Here is a 24561-nt window from a genome sequence, read left to right on the forward strand (position 1 = left end):
CCTTCTTACCTATAACAAGGTACCATATTAAAGAAATAATCACATGAAAGTCCATTCACTCCAATCTACCTTTTCTCCTTTATCATGTCTATTTGCCTTCCTTAATCGACGAAAACTTCAATTGTCATTGCATGTTATCTTATTCGTAGCTTCACATCAAAGCTTTCATACTGGTAATACTCCCGATATTATCGTTGCAGTAGTTAAGTAGAAAAGGCTATCCAATAGTCAACAAGTCTATTTCATAGAACAAAGTTTGCTCGTATCACATCACATCACTACTTTACATATCACATTTATCATAGCACCATCACTTAATTCCACAAAAATTCCAGATTTATACCTTTCTCTCTAACTCTTTCAAAATTCATCTAATTCATCCCACAACTACTCACGGGTGGCTTTGTCACTAATGGTTTTTTTAACCCGGTAACAGCTATCCTCTGAAACACTTAAATCTTCTCTCTAAACTTCTTCTCACCTTTATTTATATCTCAGGTGCTCACCATTTACTGTAGCTCTCGAATCCATCCTCGTAGGTACTGTTGCTTCATAGGACGAGTTTTAAACTGGGGGTGTAGAACAGAGTGTAAAGTAAACTGAAAAGATACACTCCCAGCTGAATATCCAGCAAAACAAGTATAAACAGAGGGAGGTTCTTACATAGGTGGTTTCATATCAAGAGGTGATAAAATAGTGTAGAATAGGTTGAAAGGGTGCAGCTATTATAACAGAAGGTAATACCATTAATACTGATGGAAGAACAAGGTGCAGATCAAATCTGGAAGAAGATGACGACCCTCGAACGGAAAGCTCCAAACGATCAGATGATACAGGGAAATCAGGATCTGCCATTGCCGTTGTCTGGAAATCATGTCGCAAGCTAAGAATCCCAAATTGCAACACGAACCGTGCCGGAGACCTACTATATAGTCACATTCATCCCCACGACGTCTTATCTTTCTATTTTCTATTCCTAATCCTAACCCTCTAACCAATCCCGACAAATTTAGGCTTGTTTCAGTGACTTATAACCTGTAGCTCTGATACCAACCTGTGGCGCCCTCCAAACCCGGGTCAGAAGTTTAGGGTCCACAACACATACATAATATATGAACCCGTATATGAAATATTATTTGTAATGACCCTGCTTTACATAATCCATGGATCGCAACAGGTTAAAGTATGAAAACAAGCGACAACCTTAACTTTTATTATAACGTACCAAATCCCAATTAATTAAACTTTCAACTGATAATAAAATTATTCTTACAATCTTACTATCTCTCTACCGTATGAAGCTCCTTGCTAGCTCGATCCAACTCAAACTGGAACCTTAGCCGCATTTTGGATTGAGGAACTTTACTATCATCCATATCCTTTTTAACTGTAAAATATATAAAAAGAATCGCAAGGGTGAGCTAACTAGCTCAGCAAGTCATAACAGTGATAACTGAGGTTAAGCAATGTTCAAATGGAATGATTCAGAAGAATCAAGTTTATTGTTAAACAATCGTTAGAATTGGATATTCATTTTAAGTTTTAAAACCAAGGTTAGGATGCTGATCAGTCACGCACTAACCCCGAGCAAGCACACAGAACTGCTCTAATTACTGGATCCAAGGCACACATTGGCCTAACTTGACCATTGACATGGTCTGACTACAAATCTGGTCCACATATATAAAAACTATCCAATTCTAAAGCAGTTCAATATGATAAACAATATAATTTGATAAAACAAGATCATACTCAATGATGGTTATACACTTGAATAAAAACGTAAAGAAACTCATGGATATCTCAAGGGCATATCAGGGTATGTATAAGAAACGGTTTTCAATCTGTAAAAGGATTAGGTATTAGACAAATAATGATTTTTCAAGGTATAGTTCTTTAATGTTATAAAGAGGGGTTGAAGTATAAAAGTTTCTGTGTTTTCAAACAATTTTGTTCCACTGTTGGTGTTTGATAGTTATACATTTGGGGAGTAGTATCATATATGTGTGATTTGGTGTCTGGTAAATCAACAAGAAATGGTTCACAAAGAATAAGGCTTATGGCTCCAGAACAAGAAAATCAAGGTTCAAGGTTTAATAGTTTAAAGCACTTGCAATATAAAACATGAGTTATTTTGAATAATAGCGACATGTTATGAAACAGTTCGAAAATATTGGTAATATATCTTGAAGAAAAGTTTAGAAATACTTGCCTTACAGGGCTTTATAACTATTACTGATCAACTCTAAGCCGACTCTATCACTCAGGCTTTAACGTCCAACCACTAGATCCCATTGGATTCGACTTCGACACTCAGGTCTTTCTGTTGAAACTCTACTGAGCTCATCGACTGACCACTAGGTTATCTTTAGTCCATCGTCCACTTTCAGGTTCCCGACTATAACCTACAGGGTCGAAATACCCTACGTTAGACGTCTAGGTATGCTTGACATATCCTCGATACTAATTCTTACCCAACGATATTCAAACCCGACTCGTAATTATTAATATTATAATAACACACACAACAAATAGGGTTCACAATCTCGAAGATCAGTTCAGTGTTCGTTTTCGGAAAACATATATATATATACTCTTTATTTTACGAAATCAGGGTTATCGATTTGGCAAAATATATCATTACATCGCACAACCAAGTACACATGTATATATAGTCACTCGATGTCCCGATAATCATTGGATACGTTCCCGTATTTACATAATTCAGTTTCCCGGAAATCGGGCAGCGTCTCCTTTGTTTATCGGACTACCCGTCGAAACATCAATCGACGTCAAATCTCAAACACAACAATCGCAACAATTATCCAATTACTGCTTCAAACCAACAATATTTATCAAAATCCACACATTTTCAAATTCCAACTCAATCACAATTATTAATTATTACTCGTATTTTACTTTTATTTACTAATTTAGGACTCATAATATGATCATCACGGTCCACCGTCGACTCGCCGAAGCTCATCGTCGACGGCGGCAAAATTCACGGGTACCCGACGAAATTTAGATTCCCAACGCGAATTCCGTCGATTATTGAAATCGTTTTTCCCACATGAATAATTTATTTCATGAAATCAGTCAACAATATTCCTGCACAATTACAGACCAAATCAATAATCACAACATTGCAAATAACTACACGACCGGAGAAAATAGGCCGGAAAGTAACCAAACCGGAGCCAAACACAGGGCAACACAACACTGAATCCAACTGTACATGCACATATATACACACAACATACATATATGTATGTATATATACCAAATGAACAAAAACGAAACCAGGCCTGTAAATCAGAAATCACCAGCGACGGCCGGCAAAACCCAGCGGCGGCGATAAGAAACTCCCAACACCGAGGAACAAACATGAGGAGAGAAAGAGAAATACACAGGGAGAGAAAGACAGAGTGAGTGCAGAGAGATTGAGACAAGAGAGACGATGAGGAACAGGGAGGGGTGGGTTCGTGTGTGTGTTTATGTGGATATGATTCATACATCAATCCCTGATTCTCATTCTTTAACTCTGTTGGAGAAGCCAAAACTCAGTACAAGTGAGCATCATCTTCTAGATGATTTGCTGGCTCACTTGTCAATTCTTTCAGGAACTATTGAGGCTTCTGTGCCTAAATTATCATCAATCTGCACAGAGTCAATAATAGTTTCTAATCCAAACTCTATCATTTCTTCTATCCAATGGATATTGTTCATCCATCGGCTAGTAATTGTATCCCGACGGATGTGCCTAACAGCAGTCGTTCATCGGCTATCCTAACTACTACCCCGATGGATGTTCCTCATCCGTCGGTACTCACTACACAAGATGAATTTTCAACAATTGTTATAAGTGTAGATGAGCTAGTGATTGTACAATCACTCCTAGGATTGAGGGAAGGGAGTGAACAGAGTGAGAGGTTGAGTAGTTCTCAGGCAAAAGGAGAGGAAAAGAGAGAAATTATGCAAGCTATTTCTTCCAGCCTAGAAAAAGTGAGTGAGGGGAGTTCCACCTTAGTAGGTGAAGGTGAGGGTGTGAGGGTGGTGAGCCAAGGGGAGCCCTTGATGCAAGAATATAGAGAAAATGAGAGAAATACAGGTACATAAGATATAAGGATGGAAGCCATTTCTAGTGAGTCAATGAATGTCAATGATGCAGAAAAGGAAAGACTATTTCAGCAAGAATATCAAGCTGTCATAGATTCTATCTCCTTGGATGCTAAGACATTTACTCATCCTGTTCCAGCTTATCAAACTCTAGCTGGACAGGGCAATGAGGATGCTGAAAGGATGCTCAACTTGGTGTACACTGTTGCTTCTATGCAAAGGGCCAAGGATGCCATCACAGCCATGCAACCCACAGCTGGTGATGACATTGATTATGGAACTGGTGATTCTGAGGATTTATTTGGGGATGAAGATGATGATGAAGGAGAGTTTATGGACATAGGGGATAAGCAGGCCCTAGCTCCAGGTCAAACACTCCATCTTGGGTGTTTTCCAAAGAATGTGATAAGCAACATTTCAAGTCTTTTCTCTTTCATATCATTCAACAAACTCAGACAGCTCTTCAAGCTACAACCAATGCCAACACCAAGAAGCTTCTTCAAGCACATCTCAATTCTCTTCAACTGCACCAAATTCAATCTCTTCAACACAATCTGGATGTCACTATAATTAAAACAGAAATTGATCAAGTCAAGAAGGATGTTTCTGAGAGACTGGATGCTAAATTTCCCAACACAACCATGCTTGACATCACCAGACAACTAAGAAAAAATATTGATCTAGCCATCAAGGTGGACTCCTTGGATACAAGACTCAAAACACTGAAAGCATCCATAACTGCAATCCACTTACATCAAGCTCAACAAACTCAGTTGCTTCAAAAGCTAGTGGCTGCACAGACTTCTACCTCTACTCAACTTGATGGTAACAAAAAGGGGGATAAAGAATCAATTGTTCCAGTTAGCTAGGAGGAGCCAACAAGTAAGGGGGAGAATGTGCTAAACATACAAGTCAGTCAAGTAATTGTGCCAAAAATTACTTTTCCTAAGCCACCAGTCCTGGACATCATTGATCTGATCCAGATAGCAGCTGCTAAGTTGGAATTAAATGAAAAATTCAAGAAGCTTGGTGTTGCAACAGTTGAGAAGGAACTGGATGAAAAATGGAAGAAAATTGATGAAGAGATAGTAAAGAAGTTTGGTCCAATTGAGAAGAAAGACAAGGTATTTTCTCACTTCTCTCAATTGAAACAAATTTCTGCAAATGAAATGAGTCTGGGTAATTTGGAAAAGGGCCAACCTTCATGTATAAAGTCTCCAAGAGCCAACTTGGTTTTCAAGCCCAAAAGAAATTATCCAAAGTCATCTGACAATAACCCCTTGGACCTTATGTTTGAGACTCCAAGGCCAGATGAAAAGAAGCTATTGGCAAGGTCCATTGCATTCTTCAAAGTTCAATTAACTCAGTGGTAAAGAGAAGAATTGCTAATATCTACAGGAATGGGAAAGAAATCTGTGTGGTGGTTGGACATCCTCAGTTTGTAAAAGCTAAGAAGGAAGAAAAGGAGAGGATTAAACAAGAAAAGAAGTAAGCTGCTTTAGATGCTAAGAAGCTCAAATAAAAGAAAAAGCAAGCTGCCATAGTAGCCAAGCTCCAAGCTGTGAAAACTGCAACTGAGATTCCTGAGAAGCAACTTGTGATAGCTGAAGCTCAAGATCAGAAAATGCACAAGGAACTTTAACAGATAAAGAAGCCAAGATACAAAGTGAGGGTCAAAAGAAAATTGGACTTCACTGATGATGAGATGAAAGATTACATTCCCAACCAGCCTACATTTATAACTTAAACATCCACGCCTTCAGTGGTGCAGCATGAACCTAAGGTAGATCCTACAAGGAATATTCATGATGAGCCAATAGTTCCCAAGGATGAGCCTATAGACTAGGATAGTTTACCTCTTCATGCGCTTACTTTACCAATCTTCAACAAGTTAAATAAGACAAAGATAAGAGCAATCAAGAAGGTCAAGCCTATGAGACTCAAAATAAAATCCTTAACCAAAACTCAACCAACTGTCAACAAGGGAGATCTTCTATATATCAGTGACATCAAAGAATTTTCAAATATAAATCTCTACATGAATGAACTAGAAGAAGTGAGAGTAATTGATGCTCACAGAAATCTCCCTGAAAGACTGGTGTTCAAATACAAGGATTCTTCAACAAAGCTGTTCTATTTTGATAAAGATCTTCTCATCTTTAAAGAAAAACTTTGGATTCAATGTGACTGCCAAGAGAATGATTCTAAAGAAGATAGAAGAACTAAGGAGTAGAAAAGCCTCAGATGCACTCCCAAGGACTCTATCAATTCCCTTCACAGGAAATAGAGTGCACTTGAGGCCTTACTGGCTGATGGAATTCATGGATGAAAAAGGTGTTAGGAGATTCTTCAGACTGGATGACCAATTGAGCATCTCAAGCAATGAGACTCCATTAGAAATGCAAGAAAAGCTAGATCTATCAAATGCTAAGAACTTGAATTTCACAGACAACTCCAAAATCAAATAGAAGAAAACAACAGGAAGCTTGGGAAGAAAGCAAGACAATCAAGGAAATAGATCACATCTGCTCAGACTAGAGGAGCATCTTGAAAATGATTGTGAGAACTCTTTGTACACTTTACTTTGTTCAATTTTCAAATAAACTGTAGCACTTACTAGTTTTATCTACCATAATTCAAATTGGTACATTTAGGGTGTTTTGTTATCATCAAGTTTCTCTTAATTTATGGCTAGAATTCCAGTAGACATAAATTGGGGGAGATTGTTAGGAATATGTTGTGAACTTGATGATAAGTTGGACAAAACACATTAGTAGATTTAAATTAGTGTTTTTGTAGCTCTCGACGGATGTTCTATAATAGTCTCGACGGATGAAATTTATAGCCCCGACGGATGACCACTGAACATCCATCGAGAGTGTAGCTTATGTAATAATAAGTCTTGTAGCACATGCATGCAAAAAATAATGTAATAGTTGAGTAGATGTTGTAGGATTTTTTAAGTCATGTTGACTACTAGATTGATATGCAGAATAGGTTGGCTAATTGTAAATATAAGATGTCTTGTAATTCTATGTAAGTGAAATAGATTCACGTAGCAGAAAGGCTCCCGACGGATGATCTACAAAAGCTCCCGATAGATAATCAACAAGGAATTCGACAGATGACCAACATAGTCCTGACGGATGATCATATTCAAAATAGCAATTGACAGTGACAACACAGTCACATGCGTCGGGTGTTTGCAAATGGAATGTGGCAGCCTAATTGCAGGATTTAGAGAACAAAGAAGCATTACCATTTCCATGCAATTATGAAGATATTCAAAGATGCTGGATAGAGTAATGAAGAAGCATAAAATTAGACTAGAAACAATTTTTGTTTTACTTGTTTATCTTTTATCATATAACTTGGTAGTATATAAACCAAGTGTAGCAAGTAGAATAAAACAACTAAGTAAGCATTATTTTCAAAGAGATAGATAAAGCTGTATCTGTTAAGCATCTCTTTGTAATTCTGTAAGTTCACTTGTAAGCAGCTGTGTGCTATTCAAGCATCACAGAGTTCTCACCTTTATATATATATCTCTGGTGGATAAGTTCAAATCCACCAGAAAGTTTTAAAGCCTTGTGTTTTATTGCTTTGTGTTTTGATTTCCATTTTACTTTCATTCCGCACTTCTTGCAAAATCAAACACAATTATATATTAAGTAAGAACATTCTTATAATCAGAAAAGAAGCCAGAATTACATTCAACCCCCCCTTTTGTAATTCTTGTTGCATTGATTGGAAATAACACCAAATATGATGTCATCTATGTATATTTGTACGAGCAATATATCATCTTTATCTTGCCTCGTAAATAAGGTTTTATCGGCCGTTCCCATCTTAAATTTATTTTCTAGGAGGAACTTGCTCAACCTTTCATACCATGCTCTTGGGGATTGTTTTAAGCCATATAGAGCTTTATATAATTTATAGACATAATCGGGATATGTTGCATCTTCAAAACCGGGAGGTTGTTTTACATATACTTCTTCTTCCAAGATCCCGTTTAAGAATGCAGATTTCACATCCATTTGATAGACTTTGAAATTTTTATGACAAGCATAAGCCAATAGCATTTGAATTGAATCAATTTTTGCTACCGGTACATATGTTTCATCAAAGTCTATACCTTCTATTTGGGTATATCCTTGTGCAACTAATCTTGCTTTATTTTGGATTAAGTAGAGTCGACCCACTCTACTTTAAAGCACTCCTCTTTAGATGTGGGTAACTTTATTGCCTTGAACACATTAAAAGTGACCTTTTGATCGTGAACCTTCATCGTAAGCTCTTCTTTTTGCACATCGATCATAGTTTGGCCTGTAGACAAGAATGGTCTTCCCAAAATGATGGGAATCTTCTTATCTTCCTCAATATCTAGAATTATAAAGTCAGCAGTAAAGATAAGTTTGTCCACCGTGACGAACACATCCTCCACATTGCCTCGTGGATATGTAATAGAACGATCGGCCAACTGTAAGGACATATATTTCGGCTTTGGATCAGGTAGACCAAGCTTGTTGAAGATAGACAAGGGCATCAGATTGATGCTCGCTCCCAAATTACATAAACACTTGTCGAAAGACAAGTTTCCAATAGTGCAAGGAATAGTGAAGCATCTAGGATCTTTAAGCTTTGGAGGTAACTTTTGTTGCAGCACAGCACTGCATTCCTCCGTAAGAGCAACGGTATCTAAGTCATCGAGCTTCACTTTCTGAGAGAGAATACCTTTCATAAACCTCACATAGCTAGGCATCTGTTCAAGAGCTTCAGCGAAAGGTATGTTGATATGAAGTTTCTTGAACACCTCCAAAAACTTAGCAAATTGCTTATCCAACTTATGCTTCTGAGGCCTCTTAGGAAAAGGAGGTGGAGGATAGACCTGTTTCTCCCCTGTATTACCCTCAGAAGGAGTGTGTTCCACAGTTTTCTTCCTTGGTTCCACCTAGGCATCCTTCAGCACTTTTTCTTCAGCCACACCTGCATTTTCTTAAACTTGAGATTTTTAAGGGCTTACAACCTTTCCAGACCTCAAGGTGATGGCAATCACATGTTCTTCAACTTTCCTCTTGCCTGGATTGGCTTTGTATCACTAGGAAGTGTACCAGGTTGTCGATTCAACAAAGTATTGGCAATTTGCCCTATTTGGTTCTCCAAAATCTTGATAGAAACATCCTGGCCTTCGCATATAAGAGCCTGAGTTTTGCACATAAGCCTCAACTCCTCCAATTCAGATTTTTCATTCAAAGATTGACCGGCACTTCCATGCGGTTGTTGTTGAAATTGGAGTTGTTGTCTTGGTGCAAATTGATGCTGAAAACCAGGAGGATTGAATTGCTTGTTTCTAAACTGCTGCAACGGCTGTTGCATCGTATTCTGATTGTTGCTCCAGCTGAAGTTAGGATGATTCCAGTTGTTAGGATGATAAGTGGCTGGAACTGGTTGTTGCGATCTCTGAAACTTGCTCACAAACTCACAAACTGAGCAGATTCACTAGATATAGCGCATTGCTCCATCGCATGCGAACCTGCACAAAACTCACAAACTCTGGTTATCTGATTAACACCATAGTTAGCCAGAAAATTGATCTTCATAGACAACTCTTTTAGTTGAGCAGTGATAGCCGTAGCTATATCCACTTCAAGAACTCCTGCTACCTTTCCCTGTGGTAATCTCCGAGCTGGATACTGATATTAATTAGCAGCCATTAGTTTAATTAGCGCATAAGCTTCCTCATAGCTCTTTACCCATAATGCTCCACCTGATGCTGCATCGAGCATAGGTCTTGACTGTGCTCCCAAACCGTTATACAAGCAATTGATGATCATCCAATTAGGCATTCCATGATAAGGACACTTCCTAAGCATCTCCTTGTAGCGCTCTCAAGCTTCACATAGAGATTCTCCCAATTGTTGTGCAAATTGAGTAAAAGCATTCCTCATTGCAGCTGTCTTCGCCATAGGGAAGAATTTAGTAAGAAATTTTTGAGCGAGATCCTCCCAAGTAGTAATTGAACCAACTGGTAGAGAGTGTAACCAGCTCTTAGCCTTGTCCCTCAGGGAGAATGGGAATAGTCTCAGCTTCACAGCATCTTCAGAAACACCGTTGAACTTAAAGGTGTCGCAGATCTCAATGAAATCCCTAATGTGCATATTGGGATCTTCCATTGGAGAACCCTCAAACTGGATTGAATTATGCACCCATTGAATTATGCCAGGTTTGATCTCAAAGGTATTAGCTGTGATAGCTGGCCTGACAATGCTAGATTGAATGTCATTGATCTTGGGTTTAGAAAAATCCATCAAGGCTTTCGGTCATGCTACTGGATCTCCCATTATAATGAGCACCTGAAACACAAACAAATAAACCCTGAAAGTAAAAGAATCCGAGTCAATGAACTTTAACGACCAGTGATGACAAGCACATAAACTAAAAATTAACACTGAGTCCCCGGCAGCGGCGCCAAAAACTTGTTAGGGCGAAAACACGCGCTAAAATTTATGCAAGTATATGCGTTCGTAAGTAGTATAAGATATAAATTAGATTCGTTCCCAAAGAGACTGGTTAGATTAAGTTTAATTTATGCACCTATGCAACAATGTATGGTTATCGCTCAATGCTAAGACAAATAACAAATTGGGTTTTGATTAAACTAAGAGATTATACTAAATAGCGTTAATTAATAGAATTAAGGTTGAATTAATATATATGACAAACATGGGATTCTAATTTCATTACTACTTCATTTAAAGTCATTGTTTTTAACCTTAGCATGTGATGGTGATCACACTAATTAGATAACACGAAACTAGTAAACGCCAACTTTCGTTGTACAAATACCCTACTACCAATGTGGCGCCCTAAAATTCGGGATCAGGAGTCTCGGAAACCACGCCATCTAAACTCACACAACTCACACTACACTATGTAAATACTCACGCTTCACGACCCACACTTATCACACACACACACTTACAGGTTATTGTCTTGGAAACGAACCATCATAACTAGAGTAATGGTCAACCATCAAGTGATATTTATTACAACCCAAAAGTAATTAATCTTACCGGGGAGTGACCTTTAAGTAAGGCTAGTCCGCCGGCCAAATCTACGTTTCTTGTTTTCTACCTTACATAAGTCATACTTATAAATAAGCCGAACTATAAACAACTGAAAACTAATCCAGCTTATTCTGACTACATGTGGTACAACACCAAACAATCTACGGAACATCTGGCCATTTCCTACCCGTTTTCTAGCTGTGGTTCTCATGGAAGGCATCTTGATTCACTGTTGTGTTGTGTCAATTTAAGAAAATAAGTGTGAGCTATAATGCCCAGCATAATAATGTATAGTATGAAAATGACTGTATGATAACATCATATATGATATTTATGTTTTATTCGAAAATAGTTTTCCTTGGTAATACACACCTTCTTATGAAAATAATTCTTTAAGGGATTTTAATATCCTGCAAATACCTTAATAGTAATCCCAGCACCTAGGCTTGGGTTACGGTATTGCATCTCAATTCCAATTGGAAGAATTAGGACACTCGTTGGAGCCATCGTGTACGATGATCAGTCATAATACGATAATAGTAACCTTTTCTAGTAGTAGAGGGACGACACCTTCACATCTTGGTTATCACCCTTACCGCATACGGGCTATGTGTCCTCATTTCGGGTATACACACACTTCGCAGGTCCATAGGTACATATTGTACTGTCTCCTACGGTACCAGTAGTCTATCCAATACACGAAGTACTTGGATCCTACCCCTCCCTTGTCCTTTAGGAAATCCTATCATATCTCTAGAACTCGAACCACATCGAAGTTCCTCCAAGAGTTGTGCTCATTGATAGGCATAGCTTTACTGTATATATATATATATGTACTTTCAAAAGTTTTGGAGGAAGTACTAATGATGTGAGTTGATCGTTGTCAATAGATAATTAAATAAGGGGGGAAAAGTTTCTCCTTGAAACTATATTCAAAATACTAAATAAGTCGGGATAATGTTCTCCGATAATATGAAATTATTCGAATGATATTCCGAAATCAAAAGTATATTTTAAATCAGGATCTATGATTTTTAAATCAATAATAAACCCTTTCATAAATAATAAATTATTAAATGATGATCGATAAATAATTAAACCTCGAATGAGTTTACTCTTTAAAAGAATATTTTAAAATAATATTCCTCAACTAGTTTGTGTCTACATAATTATTAATCTTTAATGATTAATCAGGTTTGAAATAAAGAATTATTGGGGTATACTACTCCCATGATAAAGGAATAAGTACGTAATATTTATTATTCGAACAATAAAATATAGTTGAGGGAATATGATCGTTGGGAAATCGTTTTAATAAAAGTTCGAGGTATTTTAATGTTTCGTAAGTGGACGTTGAGTCCCTTTAAAATGTACTATTATGGACTTATAATCGTCCTATAATATCACCGGAATGATTCCCGGGTTTTATCTTAAATCCCGACCGACTCTCGGTCTCATATAATATGTCACGCTTAAAGCGAAATAAACATTTCACGATATATACTTATCGTACAACATCGCTACATTATGCGAAAATTCAACAACTACGTATCATGAAAAACATGGGATTTATGCAATAATAGTAAAACAATCCTTTCACAACACAACAGTAAAATGGAGTTGGGTTCGTAAACTTGCCTGGGTATCTCGAGGTGGAGGATGCTCTAGGTTCCGCTCGGAAATCTGTAACCATAAAACAATTCATTTCGTTAGGTCCCGTTCTAATTTACGGTGACTCGCACTCATGTGCTACTTATTATGCACCCTCTCAACTTATAATACCCTTATTATTCCTTTAAGTCATATTCACATTATGGTCACTTCATTTTTCTAAGTATCGTAGGTTTATTCTCATTATCGTCGTCGGCTCCGCTTATGGATTCTTACGGTTTCTACTCGCGCAGTCTCGGCTCCGACATTTTTATAAAATTTAGAAATCATTATTTTCACTTGAAATTTTTATGTAAGTTAGGAAACTCAATATATTACTCTCTGTAAAAATTTCATGATTTATGAACCCTTTTAAGTCGATCCTTTATATTTTCAAAGTTCGTGATTCGTAGCAATTTTTGTCGCGTAAATCACTTGTACTAAAACGGTCATAACTTTTGATCCGTAAATCGGAATCAAGTGATTCAAGCGCCTAAACGATCCTTATAACATTGTATATCATAAAAAAGGTTATTTTTCAAGAAACTATAGTTTACAACTTCGGGAGTTTCTGCAGAAACTTAAAGTTACGATTTGTTGGTTTTAACGAAGTTATGTTTACGATCGAGGTTTCGTTTATGCCCTAACTCTTAACAAAACCACCAACAATCATCATATCATCATCAACACAAAAACTCCTCTCAGGAACATCATGTTCTTGAGGCAACAACAACCAACCTTAAATCTACTTAACTTAATCATCAAGATTTCACCAATAACACTCATTACACTAGGTTTACACTAGGTGATATCTTGCAATTGATTTTATTCTCCTAGTATAGCATTTTAGGTTGATATTGGTTGCAAATCTTAGGGAGAATCTTTGTGGCTTGCTAGCTTACAAGCTAACTACAAGGTTTAGCTTCCTTAGCACACTATTTTGCTAGCTAGCTTGATCATCCTATGGTTAGCTCACTATTTGATGAAGTAACCATTATTAATTCCTTACCATGGTTTAGTTAGTGCATTACGTTTATTTAATCATTTACGCGTTTGTTCGGTTACTTAAACGTTCTTCGTAATAATTACTCATAAATGGTTCGCGATGTAATTCCTTTCGTATTTATTCCTTATATTTTTATTTATCCTACTTGAATATAAATCCGTAGGGTTTTAATCTCGTAATTATATTGTGATTCCCGTACACCTCGATGAGTCGTAAATATGGTCGTTTTTTAAAGTTCGTTTTCTTCGAAAACTATTAGCATTTACATACACTCATTTGATACGTATAGTCGTGATATCAACTCTGAAACTCATTTTCTCATGCACTAGATTGTGTGGGCTCAAAAGTTTTTCCCGTCCGTCAGGGTTACTATTCATTAAACATTTTATAAGGTCTCAAAAATTCGAGTTATTACAGTCTTCCCCTCTAACAAGGATTCCGTCCCGGAATCAATTAGAAAATAAGTGGGGATATATATTCTTCATTGCGTCTTCAAGTTCCCAAGTTGATTCCTCAACATTTTGATTTCTCCATAAGATCCTAACCAGCTTCACAGTTTTGTTCCTCAGCACTTGCTCTTTTTGGTCCATTTCCCTTACTGGTTGCTCGATGTAGGTCAGGTCTAGTTGTAAATCTACCTGCTCGTATTCTATTACATGTCGTGCATCTGCATAGAACTTCCTTAACATGGACACGTGGAACACGTTGTGTACTTGTTACAAATTAGGAGGCAAGGAGAGCTCGTAAGCTAGAGGTCCTATTCTCCTCAAAATTTCAAAGGGTCCTATGAATCTGGGACTCAGCTTCCCTTTCTTTCCAAATCTCATCACTCCTTTCCGTGGAGATACCTTCAATAGCACAGAATCTCCTACTTTATATTCCCTATCCTTCCTGGTCTGGTCGGCGTACTTCTTTTGTCTGTCCTGGGCTGCTACCAGTCTTTTTCTGATGAGTCCTACCATTTCTCTGGTCTGCTGGACTAACTCCGGTCATAATATCTTGTGTTCTCCAACTTCATCCCAACATAGGGGAGAGCGACATCTCCTTCCATAAAGAGCTTCATACGGGGGCATTCCTATGCTAGCGTGATAGTTATTGTTGTAAGCAAATTCGATCAGGGGTAAGTGGTCATCCCAATTTCCTTTGAAATCAATGGCACATACTCGTAGCATATCTTCTAGGGTCTGAATAGTCCTTTGGCTTTGTCCATCAGTCTGGGGGTGCTAAGCGGTACTCATGTTTAGTCTGGTGCCTATGCATTCCTGGAATCTTCTCCAAAATCGGGAATTAAACCTTGGGTCTCTATCTGACACTATGGCTACAGGAACGCCGTGTCTTACTATGATTTCCTTCAAGTAAATATCTACCAACTTGTCTACGGTGTATCTTTCGTTTATTGGTAGGAAGTGTGCAGACTTGGTCAATCTATCTATGATAACCCATGTGGCATCATGATTGGTCTTTGTTCTTGGTAAGCCTGTCACAAAATCCATGGCTATATGCTCCCATTTCCATTCCGGAATCTCTAAGGGTCGTAATAGTCCACTAGGTCGCTGATGTTCAGCCTTCACTCTCTGGCATGTCAAGCACTTGCTGACTCACTCTGCTACTTCTCTCTTCATGTTAGGCCACCAATAATATTCCTTAAGGTCACGGTACATTTTCGTACTTCCTGGGTGGATTGAATATCTAGAGTTGTGCCCTTCGTGCAGCAGCTCATCCTTTAACTCCTGCACATTTGGAATCCAAATTCGGGAAGCATACCTCATGATCCCTTTCTCATCCTTATCGCATCTCTCTTCTTCACCGGTCAAAGTTCCTCTTTCCTCACTCATCTTCTTTTCCTGACATACTCGTATCTTTTCAGTCAGCTCTGGCACTAGCTTAATCTCAAATAATCCTTACGTTCCCCTACCGGTCATCCTCACGTCGATTTCCATCTTCTCAAATTCCTTAATCAACTCCTCCGATGTCATTATCATCTTGAGTCTTTCCTTCCTACTAAGGGCGTCAGCCACCACATTGGCTTTACCCGGTGATGAGGATCAAGGAATGAATATGTTAATTTGGATTTGGTTATGTGTGCTCGTGGAGATGTTCAATTGGAGAGGATGCAAATATGGGTTATGCAACTTACTTGGACAACAAGGAATAAAGGAGCAATGCATGAAGTTGGACAAGTAGTTGATTATTATATATTTATTAATTAGAATTTTTCTTACAAGTTTTTACCTTTCATTTGAAAGGGTTTTTCTTGTTTTAAGCACTTAGGATTTTATTTTCCTATTTGTATTTGGTTTTTATCTTTTTTCTATTCGGGTTTGGTTTTTAAATTTGTTTCATGGAAGGATTCAGATATTGGCTTATTCAAGCTGATGTTGAATTTCTCTTGGAATCCTTTTCGGTTTGGGTTATTATCTAAGCCTATAAATACCCCTCTCATGTAATCTTTTAAGGGAGATAATGGTTGATATAAAACTTGTGTTTTGAGATAAACTATGAGTAGTTTTTCTTTTCTCTAAACTTCAATTACTGGATTGTTTTGAAGATTAGATTCGAATTACTTAGTTTCGGGATTGATCTAAGAAATTTGAGATTCAAAGTTCACGTTTCTGGATTGATCGTGTTCTTTTGAAATATCTTCTTCTTCTCTTATCCCTTTTCTTCTTCTTCTTTTCTTTCTTTGTGGAGAGATCCACATCTATTTGGTATCAAGAGCTAAGGTTTTTCTCCAATTTCTTAATTGTTTGGAGATCTAGGTTTCAAAAAAAATATACTGTTCACGGGTTACTATTCACGAGCACTGTTCATCGGCACTGTTCATGGGCACTGTTCATCGGCACTGTTCACGGGTATTATTCATCAAAAAAAATTCAGATATTCTTATGGCTACGGATGAATTGCTCAGAAAATTACTTGGAAAATTGGATGAGATTGATAAACGTACTCAAAAGCTTGCTAATTCAACAGAATCGAGGTTTGATGAATTGGATAAAATTTTAGTTAAGGTAAAAGATAGTGATGAAGTCTATGATCCTGGTATAGAGCTTGGTTATTTTACAAGTTTGGGTAGCATAGATGATTTTGTTGAATGGTTACACAAGTCGACAAGATTTCTGCTTATACAGGTTGGAATGAGATGAGAATATTCAATATTGCAGCGCTTAAACTTACAAAGAAAGCAGGCTTGTGGTTTGATAATCTAAACATAAAAAGAGTTAAATCTGGAAAAGGAAAGATTATGACTTGGACATCTCTGAAGAAGAAACTTCGTGAAAAAAAATATTCCTTTGCATTATAAATCCGCATGTATAATGAAGATGACATCCCTCTCTCAAGATATTATGAGTGTTTCTGAGTATACTTCTGAATTTTATAGATTGCGTCATATTTGTGACTTGGAGGAGACGGAAACAATGAAAATTGGAAGATTTATTCATGGATTGAATTTGCCTATTTATCGAAAGGTTAAATCAAGTCCATATATCTCGTTTAATGATGTATGCAATCTTGCTTTGGAATTTGAATCTTTTCAACAAGAGGAGAAACTGATGTCTTCCCTTCACGAGTTTACTCTTTTAGAAGAAACTAAAGAAGAAGACTTTGTCAGTGTGAAGAATGTTGCGGATCTTGTTGTTGATTACCAGGTGTTACATGTGGCGACTACATCAAGTTTGGATGAAAAGGATGAACCAATTACAAAAGAAGCTATGATAGAGAAGCATGAAGAAAGAAAGTCACTTGTTGAGAAAGTTTTGGTTGTTGAAACAAATTAGATAGATGCATCTCCTAAATTTGTGTGTGAGGGACAAGAGATACTAAAGGAGAAGTTCGAAACTAAAGAGGTTGTGTACGAGGAAAACAACATTATCCTAGTGGAAGACAATGATTTTCTGGGGGTAGAGAATTTGTTGAATGCACCTATATCATCAAACTATCTTATTCTTTCGAGTTTATTTCCAAAGATATTGCTGATGGAGTTGAAATTTAAGGCTTTCAAGTTCTATGAGAAATCATCTCGTTCCGTGCTTATTCTTAAATATTTTAGAACTCGAGGACGAGTTTTCTTCAAAGGAGAGGAGAATGATGAGGATCAAGGAATGAATATGTTAATTTGGATTTGGTTATGTGTGCTCGTGGTGATGTTCAATTGGAGGGACACAAACATGGGTTATGCAGCTTACTTAGACAACAAGGAATAAAGGAGTGATGCATGAAGTTGGACAAGTAGCTGATTATTATATAATTATTAATTAAAATTTTGATTACAAGTTTTTACCTTTCATTTGAAAGGGTTTTTCTTGTTTTAAGCACTTGGGATTTTATTTTCCTATTTGTATTTGGTTTTTGTCTTTTTTCTATTCGGGTTTGGTTTTTAAATTTGTTTCATGGAAGGATTCAGATATTGGCTTATTCAAGCTGATGTTGAATTTCTCTTGGAATCCTTTTCGGTTTGGGTTATTATCTAAGCCTATAAATACCCCTCTCATGAAAACTTTTAAGGGAGACAATGGTTGATATAAAACTTGTGTTTTGAGATAAACTATGAGTAGTTTTTCTTTTCTCTAAACTTCAATTACTGGATTGTTTTGAAGATTAGATTCGAATTACTTCGTTTCTGGATTGATCTAAGCAATTTGAGATTCAAAGTTCACGTTTTTGGATTGATCGTGTTCTTTTGAAATATCCTCTTCTTCTCTTATCCCTTTTCTTCTTCTTTTCTTTCTTTGTGGAGAGATCCACATCACCCGGGTGATACAAAATTTCACAGTCGTAGTCTTTTATCAACTCTAACCATCTCTTATGTCTTATGTTCAGTTCCTTCTGAGTGAAAATATATTTGAGGCTTTTATGGTCAGTGTAGATCTCGCATTTCTCACCCTATAGGTAGTGTCTCCAAATTTTTAGGGCAAACACTATGGCTGCTAATTCTAGATCATGCGTCGGGTATCTGCTCTCATATTCCTTCAATTTCTGAGAGGCATACGCTATAACTTTGCCGTGCTGCATTAGTACACATCCTAATCCTTTAAGCGATGCATCGCTGTATATCATAAACTCTCCCTTTCCATCGGAAAGAGCGAGCACTGGTGCTGACACCAGCCTCCTTTTCAGTTCTTGAAAACTCTCCTCACATTTCTCTGTCCATACAAACTTTTCTGTCTTCCGGGTAAGTCTAGTCAGTGGACCGGCTTTCTTAGCAAAATCTTGCACGAATCTTCGGTAATATCCTGCTAAACCCACAAAACTTCTAGCCTCCGTTGGGGTAGTTGGTCTTTCCCAATTGGATACCGCCTCTATCTTGGCAGGGTCAACTAAAAATCCTTTGCTACTCACCACATGTCCTAAAAAATGAACTTCTCTCAACCAAAACTCGCACTTAGAGAACTTGGCATACAATTTCTCATTCCTCAAGATTTCCAAGACTATCCTCAAATGTTCTGCGTGTTATTGCTCTGTCTTTGAGTAGATCAGAATATCATCGATAAAAACTATCACACATATATCTAAGTACTTTTTAAACACTCTATTCATCAAATCCATAAAGGCTGCGGGTGCATTGGTTAACCCAAACGACATAACTAAGAACTCATAGTGTCCATACCTAGTGCAAAAAGCAGTCTTCGGTATATCTTCCGGTTTGATTTTCAACTGGTGATATCTTGTTCTTAAATCTATTTCGGAAAAATGTACAGCTCCATTGAGTTGGTCGAATAGGTCATCAATTCTGGGGAGAGGGTACCTATTCTTAATAGTCAGCTTATTCAGCTCTCGATAGTCTATGCATAATCTCATACTACCGTCCTTTTTCTTTACGAACAGTACTGGAGCTCCCCATGGCGACACATTGGGTCTTATCATTCCATTATCTAGTAACTCTTGCAGTTGAGAAGCTAGTTCCTTCATCTCAACCGGGGCTATCCTATATGGGGCCTTGGATACTGGTGTCGTTCCTGGTGCTAATTCTATAGTGAACTCTATTTCTCGGTCAGGTGGCAATCCTGGTAAGTTTTCTGGAAATACATCCTCGAATTCATTTACTACGGGTATGTCCTGTATATTAGGGGCTTCCTTTCTGATATCTACCACATAAGCCAAATAGGCCTTGTTACCTTTCCTTAACAATCTTTTTGCCTGTAGCATGGTTAGAAATTTATGGTTCTGTCGTTGACCTTTAAACACTACTTCTTTTTTCATTCTGCACTCTTATCTTTACTTTCTTCCGTTCATAATTTATTTGCACTCCGTTACTGGATAACCAATCCATTCATAAGATTACATCAAATTCTCCTAACGCGAATGGGATTAGGTCAACCTCGAAGATCTTCCCTTCTAATTTCAACTTGCACTTAGGGTGTATTTGATTTACAGGAATTATTTCTTTGTTTTCTATTTCCACTCGTAATATCTCACGTAAGGGTATGGCATTAAGCTTTAACTTTTTAGCAAAATCTTGAGATATAAAAGACTTGGTTGCTTCAGAATCAAATAGGACATTTGCATGTTCGGAATTTAACAAAAGGGTACCTGCTATCACATCAGTGTTTCGGACAACATCCTGAACAGTCATGTTAAAGGTCCTAGCAGCTGGGGGTCGGTTGGATGCAGCTCTGCTCATACCTGAGACTGGGGGCTTCATTATCGGGCAATCATTTCTCATATGTCCTACTTTCCCACATTGGAAACATGTCTTGCTATATTGGGGACAGTTGTTGGCAAGGTGTCCGGGTTGGTCGCACCTGTAACATTTCAGAGGGGCTCTTGCCTGGTTGCATATCCCAAGGTGTCTTCTCTTACAGGTTTGGCACTCTGGTATTGGGGCACGGGGTTGGCTATGAAATGTTGCCCTAGATTGTCCGCCGCCCTGGCCAACACTCTAACTCGGGGCCTTTCTGAATCCGGGGCCTTACGCAGGTTGGGACACTGCTCCCCTGACGAACCTGCTCGGAAGGCTCCTGTTCCCGGCTCCTATTCCTTGGTTTCCTATCTTCCTTTTCCTATTTTCTTTTTCCTTCACACTCTGCTCACTGCCAGCTTCAATAATCGAGGCTTTTTGCACTAAGGTGGCATAGTCTGTCAGCTCTAACACTGCTACTCGGTTCTGTATCCACTGTCTCAGACCAAGCTGAAACCTTCACGCTTTCTTCTCTTCGGTGTTCACAAATTCAGGAACAAATCTTGACAACTCAGTAAATTTGGCCTCATATTCTGCTACAGTCATCTTATCCTGTTTTAACTCTAGAAACTTAATTTCCATCTGGGTTTCTATAAAGCTAGGGAAATACTTGTCTAAGAATAGTCGGGTGAATCTATCCCATGAAATCACAGCATCAGTTTCTTGGTTTCGTTTGGACTCCCACCAGTAGTTAGCTTCTCCTTTCAGCATGTAAGAAGTGAAAATGGTCTTATGTCATTCCTCAACTCCTAGTATCTCGAAGGACTTTTCTATCTCCTTGAGCCAGGCCTATGCTTCAACGAGGTCGGCAGATCCTAGAAACTCTGGAGGTTTGAGAGATTTGAAGGCTCTAAAGGCAGTAGCTGCAGTCTGTTGGGTAGCATATGGTTGTGGTGGAATAGGCTGTTGGTTCAGATTTGCTCTTAACAGTTCCATAAATTCATTCATGGGGTTTCCTCCCTGATGGGTATCCTCAGCCTCTTCTTCTACATATTCTTCCTCATCATATTCATTATAGTCTAGGTCTTCTTCACTTTCCTCATTCACTACAGGGTCAGGTTCACCTCGTTGTTGGTTAACAGATTCTGCGGGCTGTGCCCTGGTTCCTCTTTTACGGGGTGGCATTGTTCTGATATTAAAAATTGGTCAACATAGTTGTAATTATAACAGTTGGATTATTTTATTCATATGTAAGCATGTCATTTATTATCTAGAAGGTTTTTATAAAGTGCAATAATATAGACATCATTTATTAATAACTGTTTAGATATATATTAATAAGATCTCCCACTTATATCTTGGGGATGAAACAACTAGCCGAGTTCATACATGCCTGATTACAATCTATCACTACTAGTTCTGAATACTGAAATAAAAATACATAAGTCGTGTACCCTGAAGGGCTAGGAATGCTATCTACTACTAGCTATCCTATCAAAATTGGTGACAAGTCACCCAGCCTTCTTCAAGGTCTATATTTAGTCACTAGTCTCTCAGTCACTATCACTGCGAGTAAGGTCACGCACCCTCCTCATCGCTCTTGTAATCATCAGCTCTGCATCAACTACCGGGATGTATCCTCCCACTACTGCCATCCTCATCTGAACCCTGGTACGGAGCTCGATCCCATCGATCTCTCTGCGGGCTATGGCTGGGGAAGCAGCTCTAAAATCTCGTGGGTATCCTAGTCGGGTGGCTCTCTCAGTTGTCAGTGCCTGGCGTAACTCCGCAATGCGAGCAGATGCCGCAGTGATCTCAGCGTTAAGCTGATCCACTATCTAGTCACGTACGGCTACATGCATGGTCACCGGTGGTGGTAGAGGTGAATCTGGGTCGCTAGATGATATGTCATGAACCTCGTGGAACTGTGCACGTATCGCCTCCTCCTCATCATCATCAGTATAAGGCATACGGCTCTGGATCCCTAGGGGTGGTGTAGGAGAGCGAATAGCCTGGTGAGGGTACATCTCTACATCCCTCCATACTACGCCATTAGCTATGGGGACAGGAAGGTCAGTCTCCTCCTCTAGAACATCCTCAGTAGGGTCATCATCTGAATCATCAATGGGTGGGGTTCTCTGGCTCGGGAATAGGGTCACGCTCAGGAATCATGACATCATCAACAGGATCAACCTCCCTCCTAGGCTCCACTGGTACCTGACACAATAGGCAAGGTGTTACTAACTTAGAGTTGGAATTCCCTTGAGGGTAAAACGGTCAAGACTACCCGTGTAGCCCAAAGACAAACTCGACTTGAGCTCTAATTGATTATTTTATTATTCTTATGTCTACGTATTTTATGTCCTATCGCTTCCAAGATTTGATAACCTAAGGCTCTGATACCATTTCTGTGGCGCCCCAAAACCCGGGGTCAGGAGTCTCGGAAGCCACACCATCTAAACTCACACAACTCACACTATAATATATAAATATTCACGCTTTACGACCCCACACTTATCACACACACACACTTACAGGTTATTGTCTTGGAAACGAACCATCATAACTAGAGTAATAGTCAACCATCAAGTGATATTTATTACAACCCAAAAGTAATTAATCTTACCGGGGAGTGACCTTTAAATAGGGCTAGTCCGCCGGACAAATATACGTTTCTTGTTTCTTACCTTACATAAGTCATACTTATAAATAAGCCGAACTATAAACAACTGAAAACTAATCCAGCTTATTCTGACAACCTGTGGTACAGCACCAAATAATCTACGGAACAGCTGGCCACTTCTTACCCGTTTCCTGGCTGTGGTTCTCATGGCAGGCATCTTGATTCACTATTGTGTTGTGTCAATTTAAGAAAATAAGTGTGAGCTATAATGCCCAACATAATAATATACAGTATGAAAATGACTATATGATAACATCATATATGATATTTATGTTTTATTTGAAAATAGTTTTCCTTGGCGATACACGCCTTCTTATGAAAACAATTATTTAAGGGATTTTAATATCCTATGAATACCTTAATAGTAATCCCAGCACCTAGGCTTGGGTTACGGTATTGCATCTCAATTCCAATTGGAAGAATTAGGACACTCGTTGGAGCCACCGTATACGATGATCAGTCGTAATACGATAATAGTAACCTTTTCTACTAGTAGAGGGATGACACCTTCACATCTTGGTAATCACCCTTGCCGCATACGGGCTATGTGTCCTCATTTCGGGTATACACACACTTCGCAGGTCCATAGGTACATATTGTACTGTCTCCTACGGTACCAGTAGTCTATCCAATACACGAAGTACTTGGATCCTACCCCTCCCTTGTCCTTTAGGAAATCCTATCATATCTCGAGAACTCGAACCACATCGAAGTTCCTCCAAGCGTTTTGCTTGTTGATAGGCATAGCTTTACTGTATATATATATATATATATATATATATATATATATATATATATATATATATAAAATGTTCTCTGATAATATGAAATTATTCGAATGATATTTCGAAATCAGAAAGTATGTTTTAAATCAGGATCTATGATTTTTAAATCAATAATAAACCCTTTCATAAATAATAAATAATTAAATGATGATCGATAAATAATTAAACCTTGAATGAGTTTACTCTTTAAAAGAATATTTTAAAATAATATTCCTCAACTAGTTTGTGTCTACATAATTATTAATCTTTAATGATTAATCAGGTTTGAAATGAATAATTATTGGGGTATACTACTCCCATGATAAAGGAATAAGTACGTAATATTTATTATTCGAACAATAAAATATAGTTGAGGGAATATGATCGTTGGGAAATCGTTTTAATAAAAGTTCGAGGTATTTTAATGTTTCGTAAGTGGACGTTGAGTCCCTTTAAAACGTACTATTATGGACTTATAATTGTCCTATAATATCACCAGAATGATTCCCGGGTTTTCTCTTATATCCCGACCGGCTCTCGGTCTCATATAATATATCACGCTTAAAGCGAAATAAACATTTCACAATATATACTTATCGTACAACATCGCTACATTATGCGAAAATTCAACAACTACGTATCATGGCAAACAT

The 24561-nt window shown here is 38.0% G+C and overlaps 1 non-coding gene across 1 annotated transcript; it reads left to right on the forward strand.

Moving 5' to 3' along the window:
- The first annotated feature begins 9966 nt into the window (after positions 1–9966).
- LOC141681600 (small nucleolar RNA R71) lies at positions 9967–10073 on the forward strand. Its single transcript, XR_012559027.1, has one exon. It is a non-coding gene; the product is annotated as a small nucleolar RNA R71 (small nucleolar RNA).
- The last annotated feature ends 14488 nt before the right edge of the window (positions 10074–24561 follow it).

This window comes from Apium graveolens, chromosome 8 (genome assembly GCF_009905375.1).
Source record: "Apium graveolens cultivar Ventura chromosome 8, ASM990537v1, whole genome shotgun sequence".
Lineage (NCBI taxonomy): Eukaryota > Viridiplantae > Streptophyta > Magnoliopsida > Apiales > Apiaceae > Apium > Apium graveolens.